General features: G+C 36.9%; 1 long non-coding RNA gene across 1 annotated transcript; it reads left to right on the forward strand.

Moving 5' to 3' along the window:
* The first annotated feature begins 372 nt into the window (after positions 1 to 372).
* LOC111097768 lies at positions 373 to 1,051 on the forward strand. Its single transcript, XR_005366034.1, has 2 exons — positions 373 to 431; positions 822 to 1,051. It is a non-coding gene; the product is annotated as an uncharacterized LOC111097768 (long non-coding RNA).
* Positions 1,052 to 10,971: the final 9,920 nt, after the last annotated feature.

Here is a 10,971-nt window from a genome sequence, read left to right on the forward strand (position 1 = left end):
AATATATAAAAGCTTTGGAACGAGTTCATTGACTCTGTTTTGATTAGCAAAATCAAAGGAATTCTAACCTTTCTTATAGTTACATGGATTGGGTCATATTTTCAATGAGATAGCTGATAATTATTAATTCAAGCAATAGCAATCATTGAAAGACCAATTGAAACAGAAGAGAAAAAATACAAAGAAAACTTTTCAAAAACCCAATGTCCATTCTAGAAAAATAAAATGATCTTTCTTTTTTTTTAAAGATGTTTTTATTTATTCAGAGAGAGAGAAAGAGAAAGGCAGAGACACAGGCAGAGGGAGAAGCAGGCTCCATGCTGGAAGCCCTACGCGGGACTCGATCCCGGGTCTCCAGGATCACACCCCAGGCTGCAGGAGGTGCCAAACTGCTGCACCACTGGGGCTGCCCTAAAATGATCTTTCTTGAGGTAATTGGTAATATAAAATTATATAAAATAAAAAAATATAAAATATAAAATAAAATTAAAAATAAAAATATATATATAAAATAAAAATATAAAATAAAAATATAAAATATATAAAATTAATAGTTTGATCCTTAATATGTACCCATATTTTTCAAAAAAGTATTTGATTAAATTGTGGATTATTTGGGTAGGCATAATTTTTGTTAGTGTTTCAATGTATTCATATTTTTTCTCATTTGTTTGTTTTATGCAAACCATAAGAGACATTTTTCTCAGTGAAGATTGCCTCTTTATTTTATTTTGAAATATTTGTATATTTGTTTCATTAAATGAGATAATGCTTTTTCTTATTAACATAATTTCCAGTACATTAAACATATTTCTCCACAGACAGAAGAGAGGAATCAAATTAAATGACAGCTAAATCACTTGCAGCAATTTCAACTGTTAAAAGAAATAAGTGTCTCTGTTTTCTTTGTGATCACAAGATGTGCTGTAAAGGGAAATGAAATACTAAAGAAAGAAGGGAAAACATAAAGAAATAATGACTGACTTATTGCAGTAATACCATGGAGAGAAGAAAAATTCACTACAAATAAAAGGAAAAGTAATATAGTGGATTTGAAAGTTACCAAAATTCATTTCTTATTGATGAGTTCAGTGGAAGCCTAATACTAAGTAAACTGATGGAAAAAAAAAATCAATGCAATAAACTATGAATGATGAAAGTTGAAATAAATACTTTGCGTATGGAGGACCATTATTCTAAATGTCTTTAATTTTTTAATAATTCATGTCTTTATGTTTATAACAAAAGGAGGAATTATTGCTTGGTGGACTCGAAATGCATGTAAAAAGCTTCTACTAGAAGCCCACTTTAGTAATAAGTCCAATGATATCGGCGACCTTATGATTTTTAGTATCATATTCTGACTTTGACAAAAGTACATTAGAGGAGGTGAACCGTACTTTTAAAAATGGTGCTGACAAATTATATTGGTGCATTTATACAGCATCCTTACTCTGTCAAGGATAAACTTCTTTCCAAAAAGACGATTAATTTTGGGACCATAGAAAGAAAACAACTCAGAATATGTATGTATGTATGTATATTGTATATGGTTATGAATATTTTGGGGGACAGCTGTGGCAGTTTTGACAAAATTCAACATTTCCACACACACTCATATGCATACATACATATGAGAGTGTGTGTGTATATATTTTTTTATGCTGGTAAGGTTGTTAATGTGTTCAAATCAAGCAGTCTACCGGGTTCTGTGTATTTGCAGGTGGGCTTATGCACTCATTTTCTCTCTTCACACATCATTAAAAAAAGAAAAAAAAAAAACCTAGTTAATTTAATCAATCCAATCAGAAGCAGTCAATTCACTATGGGAAAAAAAAATCACTTGAGCCACTTTTACTGAATTGATTCTGTCTGTATTAACCTAATACAGTTGATCTTGAAGGCCTCTCTTCTCAAACTTATGTCTCTCTCCCCTTACAGTTCCCGAATCAGTTTGTACCCTAACCCTCTTTCTTTCCCTTTTGCCCTTCCCTCCCCCACTCTTCCTTTTGGGTTCTTTTCTCCTTCCTTCCAACATGTTAAGCCTTTCCCATCTGCCCCCTCTTCCCATTCACCTTCCTGTTTCCCACTCCACCAGACACACAACTTCTACTGCCCCACTGGAAAACACACACACACACACACACACACACACACACACACACAAACACTCACACACATTCTAAAGCTGGTGTTTCTTTTTTTGAATTGCAGAGATTTGAAACTATTGCTTTGCTGAAAATATCTGGCTGCCAGCCTAGAATGTGACTGTTAAGGGAATAACTGTGGTTTTTCCACTTTAGAGACCCCTTCATCCCAAAGGTTCTTGGGTCCCCACTCAGCGTAAGCCTTAAGACTATCTCTGGGAGTGTTTTCTTCTTAGTACAGTACCTTTGTGGGTATGTGTGTGTGAGCTGCAAGGTGTACAGTTTTCTGAGTGGTGGGGGAGGCTGACATGCAAGGGAGGGGAAAGAGGCAACGTTAGTGTTGAGGAGCGCTTTTGTGTGCCCACTTTGGAAATGCTTCCCCTTATCTTTCATTCAGAATGCAAGGGATAAGGCAAAAGTGCAGGCCACAACCGAGAGATTTTGAATTATGCATTAAGCTGATAATGCCCCAGAATGCAAGCTTGTGTCAATAAATAACTAGGCTGGTAGGAGGAAGGAGGTCACTTTACTTGTGTGGAGGGCACCACATAGGGAGAGAAAAGAGGAAGCCTAGGTGAAGGTTGAAAGAGAGTTCACATACTTTAGCTTGCTGTGATGAAGAAGTAAGAAGAGTAAGTTAATATTGAAATTTTGCCTAATGCTTATTTGCTTTTAAATTGATTTAGCCAAGATAACAAGACTCTCCAGTGTGGGCCCTATGTGCCCAAGTTTGCATTCGTGGCAGGGTTAGCCCTTCTGTGGAACCTTATGTAAAGAAATTCTGTCTAGGGGAGAAATTACTTTGAATCCTTTAATGGGACCTATAAACTCTTTAAAAAAGCAAGATTTTTCATGATGAAGTTTGGCAAAATACATAATAGGACACTCAGGGTTTTGTTTCACTGGGTATCCTTCCCTTATTAATATGTAGTAGAAAAGCAGTAGAACGTAAGCTAGTGGAAGGGGCAGAAAGATTAAAAGAATGCTATAAATTATCTCCCTGGCCCATGAACAGCACTACCCAATGCTGATGAAAACTGATTCTTTAATCTTTGCATTGCTTCTCATGCTTTAGTAAAATGCATCAATGGATGTGACCATTTTTCTACCGTGAGAAATTAATTGTGGTGCAGGTACACACACACACACACACACACACAGACAAGATTTTTAAAAAATATTTACTTATGTCTCCCAAGAAAATGGAAAATGTCCAGGGTGGAGACCCTACCTGATAAACAACTGAACCTCTGCCTATTTTTTCTCACCAAAAGAAGAGAAGAAATTACATGTATATTTCATCATTTTCCTACTCTTAGCAATTTGAAGCCCCTGGTTGTGCAATCAGAAGCTTGTGCTTAGACTCTCTGAAGTAGTGAATGTGTTGTTAGATCAGTTCTATATACACACATGCATGTATACACACCAACAAATTAAAAATGGGTCTGGGAAAACACCCTTCTCCTCAGAGAGTCATATCAAGCAGTGTTTAAATTAAATAATTTGCAGAGTGTGGGGAATAAAGCCTTTGTAGCAGTATCTGGAGGTTATCTTCCCTTGGGAAATTCCTGCCATTTAGTCCAATCTGGTGCATGCCAGTGAGAAACACATTCATGCATACACACACGGATAGATAGATTTTATTTTACATCTAAATTATATTTATTTCTTTGGGTTATCTGCCAGTTTGGGTTCATGTCCAGCAAAAAAAAAAAAAAAAAAAAAAAAAGAAGAAAAAAAAATAAGGTGAACCTCTTGTGAAGGGTTTAGGTCATTAAGACCCAAACAAAAGAGAGGAAAGGTTGTTAGTGAGCAGAAATGAAGGAAAGCTTACTTCTCCTGGCATAAAGCCAGTTATCCCACAGCTCCTGGGGGAGCATGGCTGTAGGTTTCAGCTCAGGTCAGTGTTTGATTTTGCTCCCAGCCCATTGACTGATGGCAAAGAGGAGACATGGCTGTGATGAGGTAATGTGAGTGAGTAAACCACACATAGCAGAAATTAGTTGATTTCTTGCTACTTGTCCTACTCAACCAATATGTAATCTGAACTGGATGTTAAGAAGTTTCTCTGGCTAGAACCTCATGCCATATTTCTATTTAACTCATTTCTCTTTAGTCCATCTATTTATATCTAATCAGCACACCTGTCCTGTGGAGGACACAGGCCAATCACAATAGGGATGGTGAATGAGATGTTAAGAGGAGGAGGGAGAGAAAAAAAGGGAGAAAGTACCTGACTATTTATGTACAGGGAATTTTAAAAGTCCTAGTTGTGAAAAAATAGAGGTATTTTCAAGAGCAAATCGTTATTTTCCTCAGGGCTAAGATTATCTTTGTACCCTTTAGACTCCCACTTTAATCCCTTAAAAAAATCCTTGCAAATTACTAGTAGCCCGTATAGAAACCACGAGTTAGGGCAGAATTCCTGGTGACTCCTGCATTCTGGCTCCCCCCTGTTTCTTTGACAAAAATACCAGTATATTATTTTTCTAGGACTGCCATAACAAAATGCCATACTGGATGGCTTAAGTAACAGAGACTTATTTCTCACAATTTTAGAATCTGGAAGTCTGAGATTCACGTTGGTCAGCAGGGTTGTTTTTTTTTTCTGAGGCCTCTTCCTTCGCTTGCAAAACGTCCATCTTCTCCCTGTGTCCTCACACGGTTGTCCTCTCTGTGTGTTTGTGTCTGGTATCTCTCTGTGTCCACATTTCCTCTTCCTATAAGGACACCAGTCATATTGCATTAGGGCTAACCCTAAAGTCCCAGTTTTAACTCAGTTATTTCTTTAAAGACATTCTCTACAAATATGATTATGTTCTGAGAGGGTTAGGGCTTTAACATACGAACTTGGGAGCACACGATTCAGCCTCTAACAACGGAACTTCCAAAATATTTGGTAGAATGATACTTTCTCCATTCATTTCAGCTAGCTTACTTAGAGATTCATTCCCCCCAACCTTCATTCTCTTCTGTATGTTTATTTAGAACTGACTGAAGGTAATTTATTACAATTAATGTAGGTGGTTATGTTTTAAGAAGTGAGGGTTGGGGGAAGAGAAAAAAGCTTATTTAAAAACAAACAAACAAACAAACAAATCTTGCCTGAATTTTTTTAAGAACAGAAAAAAGCTTATTTAAAAAAAAACAAACAAATCTTGCCTGAATTTTTTTAAAAAAGAGAAAGTCATCTCTTTCTCCTACTAGAACAGCATGGCAGCAGGGCAGACAGTTTTATCATGGGGGCTAAGAAGGCAGGTTTTTGAGTCAATTCCACACATACTAACTCTGACCTTGAGCAAGTTGCTCAGCCACACTATTCCCTTGATTGATTCTGCCTCTATATATTATGGATAATAAGTAGAACCATTTCAAAAAGTTGCTGGGAGGATTAATTGAGATGATATGTATAAAGTATATGGCATGGTGCCTAGTCACAGTAAATGCTTATTATGATTATGGTCTGAATGTTTATGTCCTTCTCAATTCATAAGTTAAAGCCCTCACCCCAATGTGATAGAATTTGGAGGCAGGACCTTTGGGAAGTAATTAGGTTTAGATTAGATCATGAGAGTGAGACTGTCATGCTAGGCTTAGTGCCCTTAGAAGAAGAGAAAAGAGGGATTTTTGTCTCTTTAGGAGCACCACTAAGGAAAAGCAACACAGTCAAAAGGCAGCTATCTGCAGGCTGGATAGTGCCTCACCAGATACTGATTCTGCCCACATCTTGATCTTGGACTTCCCAGCCTCTAGAACTATGAGAAATAAATTGCTGTTGATTAAGCTACCCAGTCTGTGATATATTGTTATGTCAGCCCTAGCAGACTAAGAGAGTGCTCAATAAATATTATTTACATTATTATTATCATTTACATAATAATAACAACAACCACAGATGCTTACAGAAAGCTGTACTCTTCACTGGTGCTGGACAAAATGTAATGCCTTTCCTGAATTTCCTCTGATTACATATTGTTAGATAGAGGTGGAGCTAGGAGCAAGTTCTTTTTCTGTTAGTTTAAGTGGACTTTGATAGAGAGTTGGACTCACAAGTAGGGTTTAATGTTACGCCCTGTCCTCTAAAGATCCTTGGTCAAAAAGTGGAATAATGAGTCAGAGGGACAGTAGAAAAGAGGGGCTGGGGTCTTTTAATAGCCTGAGTGTCCCCAGGAGCCAGGCTTGTTTTCCTCTGGGGAAGCTCAGTCTGTGAAGCATGAGGGGCACACATGGGATGTGTGTCCTCTGGTCTCTCATTGAGACAAGCCACCACACCCTCTCCTTGTCCACTGGTTCAGCCTGAGTCTGAGAGTCTGAGAGTCCCAGACACAGCAGAGGCCACAGGACATTCAGGACTGGGGAGTGCCAGACAGAGGTTACCCACAAGTCTTTTTAAAATGTATAGTTAAAAATATACCTGCCCTACGACCCAGCAATTGCACTGTTGGGGATTTACCCCAAAGATACAAATGCAATGAAACGCCGGGACACCTGCACCCCGATGTTTCTAGCAGCAATGGCCACTATAGCCAAACTGTGGAAGGAGCCTCGGTGTCCAACGAAAGATGAATGGATAAAGAAGATGTGGTTTATGTATACAATGGAATATTACTCAGCTATTAGAAATGACAAATACCCACCATTTGCTTCAACGTGGATGGAACTGGAGGGTATTATGCTGAGTGAAGTAAGTCAGTCGGAGAAGGACAAACATTATATGTTCTCATTCATTTGGGGAATATAAATAATAGTGAAAGGGAAAATAAGGGAAGGGAGAAGAAATGTGTGGGAAATATCAGAAAGGGAGACAGAACGTAAAGACTGCTAACTCTGGGAAACGAACTAGGGGTGGTAGAAGGGGAGGAGGGCGGGGGGTGGGAGTGAATGGGTGACGGGCACTGGGTGTTATTCTGTATGTTAGTAAATTGAACACCAATAAAAAAAAATAATTAAAAAAAATAAAATAAAATGTATAGTTAAGTGCCAAACACATTCTTAGGATTAGGTAAAGTGTTGCCAGTAGTACTCAATATGCTCTACTGTAATCAACTTCCATCAGCCAGTACTTTACTCTTAAGGCCCTCAGGCCCCAACTACTTTAGAAATACTTGGTAACTGGGGATCCCTGGGTGGCGCAGCAGTTTGGCACCTGCCTTTGGCCCAGGGCACGATCCTGGAGACCCGGGATCGAATCCCACATCGGGCTCCCGGTGCATGGAGCCTGCTTCTCCCTCTGCCTGTGTCTCTGCCTTTCTCTCTCTCTCTCTCTGTGTGACTATCATAAATAAATAAAAAATTAAAAAAAAAAAAGAAATACTTGGTAACTAAGGGAATATCTGTTGTTACCTGTTATTTTAAAGTTACATTTCCTTAAGGAGCTCTTGGCTTCATAAAGGAGATTGTCCCATGAAAATCTACTTCAAGACATAGCCCTTAGTTTGAGAGAAGCTTGGGAAATAGAAAGGCACTTTGAATTCAATACAAAAACAAGGAGTTGGGCAGCCCTGATGGCTCAGCGGTTTAGCGCTGCCTTCAGTTTAGGGTGTGATCCTAGGAGTTGGAGCTATGGTAAATTAATAACTCTAAGGATAATAATAGCTGATGTTTATTGAGTATTTTCTCTATGGGAGACACCATGCTAGGCTCTTTATATTTTTTATCTTATTTAATCTTCTCCATAATCTTATGAGATAGGTGTATTTTCTCAAGGTAACAAATAAATAATGAAGTAAAAAAAGATTGCCAGGATTCAAACCCATCTATTTGAGCTATTTATTTGGGCTTCATTGCAGTCAATGGCAGTGATTGCTGTATTTGGATGATGAGAAAAATCACCTGGAGTTTTTGAAAAAAACCAAACATATTGTAATATTGTACATAACTGTGAAAGTATGAAAATACAACACAAGAGATGATTTTTATAATTTTCAGTTGGGAAAGACCATCCTAAGAAACAGACAAAATCTCTGTGTATTTAAATTATATACAAAGTTAAAAATCAAGTAGAGAAGTTTTATAAAATAGTAAGAAAAAGATCAATCACATAATACAAAAATAGGTATAGAATATAAACAGGTAGTTCATGGAAAAAATGAGAATGACTAATAAACATATGAAATTAAGCTTAAAATAAAAATTAAAAATGATAAAAAAATAAAAAAAATTAAAAAAATTAAAAATGAGATATTCTTTTAATATGTTAAATCGGTAAAATTTTTAATTATGAAAACTATTTAGCATCAATGAGTTGTGGAAAAATGGGCCTTTTTGTACTTTTTGTAAGTAAGAGTAGGAAATTGTATAGCTTTTTGGAAGGGCAGGTTTTCAGTATCTATTAAAATTTTCAATTCACATATCTTTTATGCAAAAGATATTTCTGTATTACATTTCTGTATCCATTTCTGTATTACAAAAAACCACATACAAATGAAGATAGAGTATAAGGATGTCCATAGAAGCATATTTTTTTTGCATGTTTAAAACCAATTAATACAAAAAAAAAACAAAACAATTAATACATTAGGACAACAGTGAAAGCAAGGTAAAGGTTAAAATATTTATGATTATTTATACTGTGGACTACTGTATAGCCATTAAAAATAAGAAAAATATATAATCTTATTTTTTAAATTAATTTATTTATTTTAGAGACAGAGAGAGAACACAAGCAGGAGGGGCAGAGGTAGCAAGAGAATCTCTAGCAGACTCTCTGCTGAACATGGATGCCAGAGTAGGGCTCCATCCCACAACCCTGGGATCATGACCTGAGCCAAAATCAAGAGTCCTGATGCTTAACTGACTGCGCTACCAAGGTGCCCCCCAAAATAGATAACTTTAGATTAGATGTAGATATAAATAAGAATAATATGAAGTGAAAAAGTCAATTTACAAAACAGTATGTGTAGTCCAATTTTGATTATGAAAAATGCATACACAAATAAATTAAAAGTGAATATATAGGGCAGCCCTGGTGGCACAGCGGTTTGGTGCCGCCTGCGGCCTGGGGTGTAATCCTGGAGACCTGGGATCGAGTCCCACATCGGGCTCACTGCATGGAGCCTGCTTTTCTCCCTCTGCCTGTGTCTCTGCCTCTCTCTCTGTGTCTATGAATAAATAAATAAAATCTTAAAAAAAATAAAAGTGAATATATAAAGAAACTATAAAGACACATCTATATTTAATAGTAATTAGTAACCGTGAGAAATAGCTATTGAGGGCATAGCAAGAGCATGTCATGTTCTTATTTGTATTATATGGAGTTTGTTGATTTTTTTAGCCATCAACATAATTTTTTTTAAAAGATTTTATTTATTTATTTATTTATTTATTTATTTATTTATTTATTTATGAGAGACACACAGAAAGAGAGAGGCAGAGACATAGGCAGAGGGAGAAACAGGCTCCATGCAGGGAGCCTGATGTGGCACTTGATCCCAGGACCCTGGGACCATGCCCTGAGCCAAAGGCAGATGCTCAACTGCTGAGCCACCCAGGTGTCGACATCAACATAATTTTCTTGTTCATTTAAATTTCTATAAAGTGACCCCCCTCTAAGTGACTAAAAGTATTATTGACTTTTATATTGATAGATGAAAATGTATGCATGGATAAAAAGATAGATCATAGACTGTGGCTTTATAGGAGATAGGTTTTCTTTCCACTTTCCATATATTATTTGCCAGATATTCTGTAGTGAGTACTATTGCTCCACCCAAATGTATTGAAGAGAAAATCCTAAAGATTGGGATCCAGGGGGTCAGCATTTTACAAATCTCCTAAGATAAGTGTGACAGTTAGTTAGGTTTGAGAGTAACTGCCAAAGGCTTCACATCTCCAAAGGATTTAAAAGGCTATGAGAACCTTAGAGGTTGAATATGCCTAGAAAGAGTGATTTCACTTAAATTTGGTTGCAGGTAAATTCTAGAGAACTTAATTGTTTCCTTTACATTCATGAATACTGATTCAGCACTCCTTTGGCTTCCAGATTCTCAGTCCACTGTAGTGATATTACTTTGGTGAGTTTTCCACACTTGCTGAATATCCTATATTTCATGCTGCTATTTATATTAACTGCATATGGTCAGTGCTCTAATTCCAAAGTCAACACTTCTGAGTATGTATTTAATTGTTTACAGAATAAGTAGTGGGATGGTTTTACAAAGCCCATGACTGGTTTTCAACCTCTTCTTTTCTTTTTGTCTGGAATATGTTGCAGAGTTTTTCAGGCTATCTCACTCTTAGAAAGAGACATGATTGCATTTCATATATGAGCTCCTTCTTTTCCTATATCTATTGATGGAAAGGAAAGGCCAGATGTGTGTGTTTTTAAAAGAACCTTGAATTAATCTACATAACTTTGAACAATCATGTCTGCCTGCCATCAAGTCTTTCTGACACACTGGTATGCACACCAAATGTTTGTCCACTTAACAATGAGACACTTATTTTTGTATTCGCCAGATTTACTGGTATTTGCTTAGAATGTGATTTCCTCCCATATGAACTGTGAGATAGGATCCATCCTTCCATGTCTCCTCAGTTCTGTTCTGACCCATTTTGCCTTCTGCCCCTTGCATGTTTCTTATTTTAGAGGTCGTGTTATGGGTGAACTGTTATGTCCCCAATGGCTACTAAAACAAAAATCTTCAGAGAAAAATATAAAATATATATCTGTGGTTTGTCAGTATCTTGAGAGTCTTCTTCACATTCCATATTTTAGAATCTCAGTGATGCTGGAGTTCCTAACCTTTTGGTCACAGTATGTATCCCTGACTAAGTGTCTTTTGCTACAAAAAAAGCTGCAAGAATGGGAACGGTTACAAAGGGG

Source organism: Canis lupus, chromosome 10, assembly GCF_011100685.1.
Source record: "Canis lupus familiaris isolate Mischka breed German Shepherd chromosome 10, alternate assembly UU_Cfam_GSD_1.0, whole genome shotgun sequence".
In the NCBI taxonomy this organism is placed as follows: domain Eukaryota; kingdom Metazoa; phylum Chordata; class Mammalia; order Carnivora; family Canidae; genus Canis; species Canis lupus.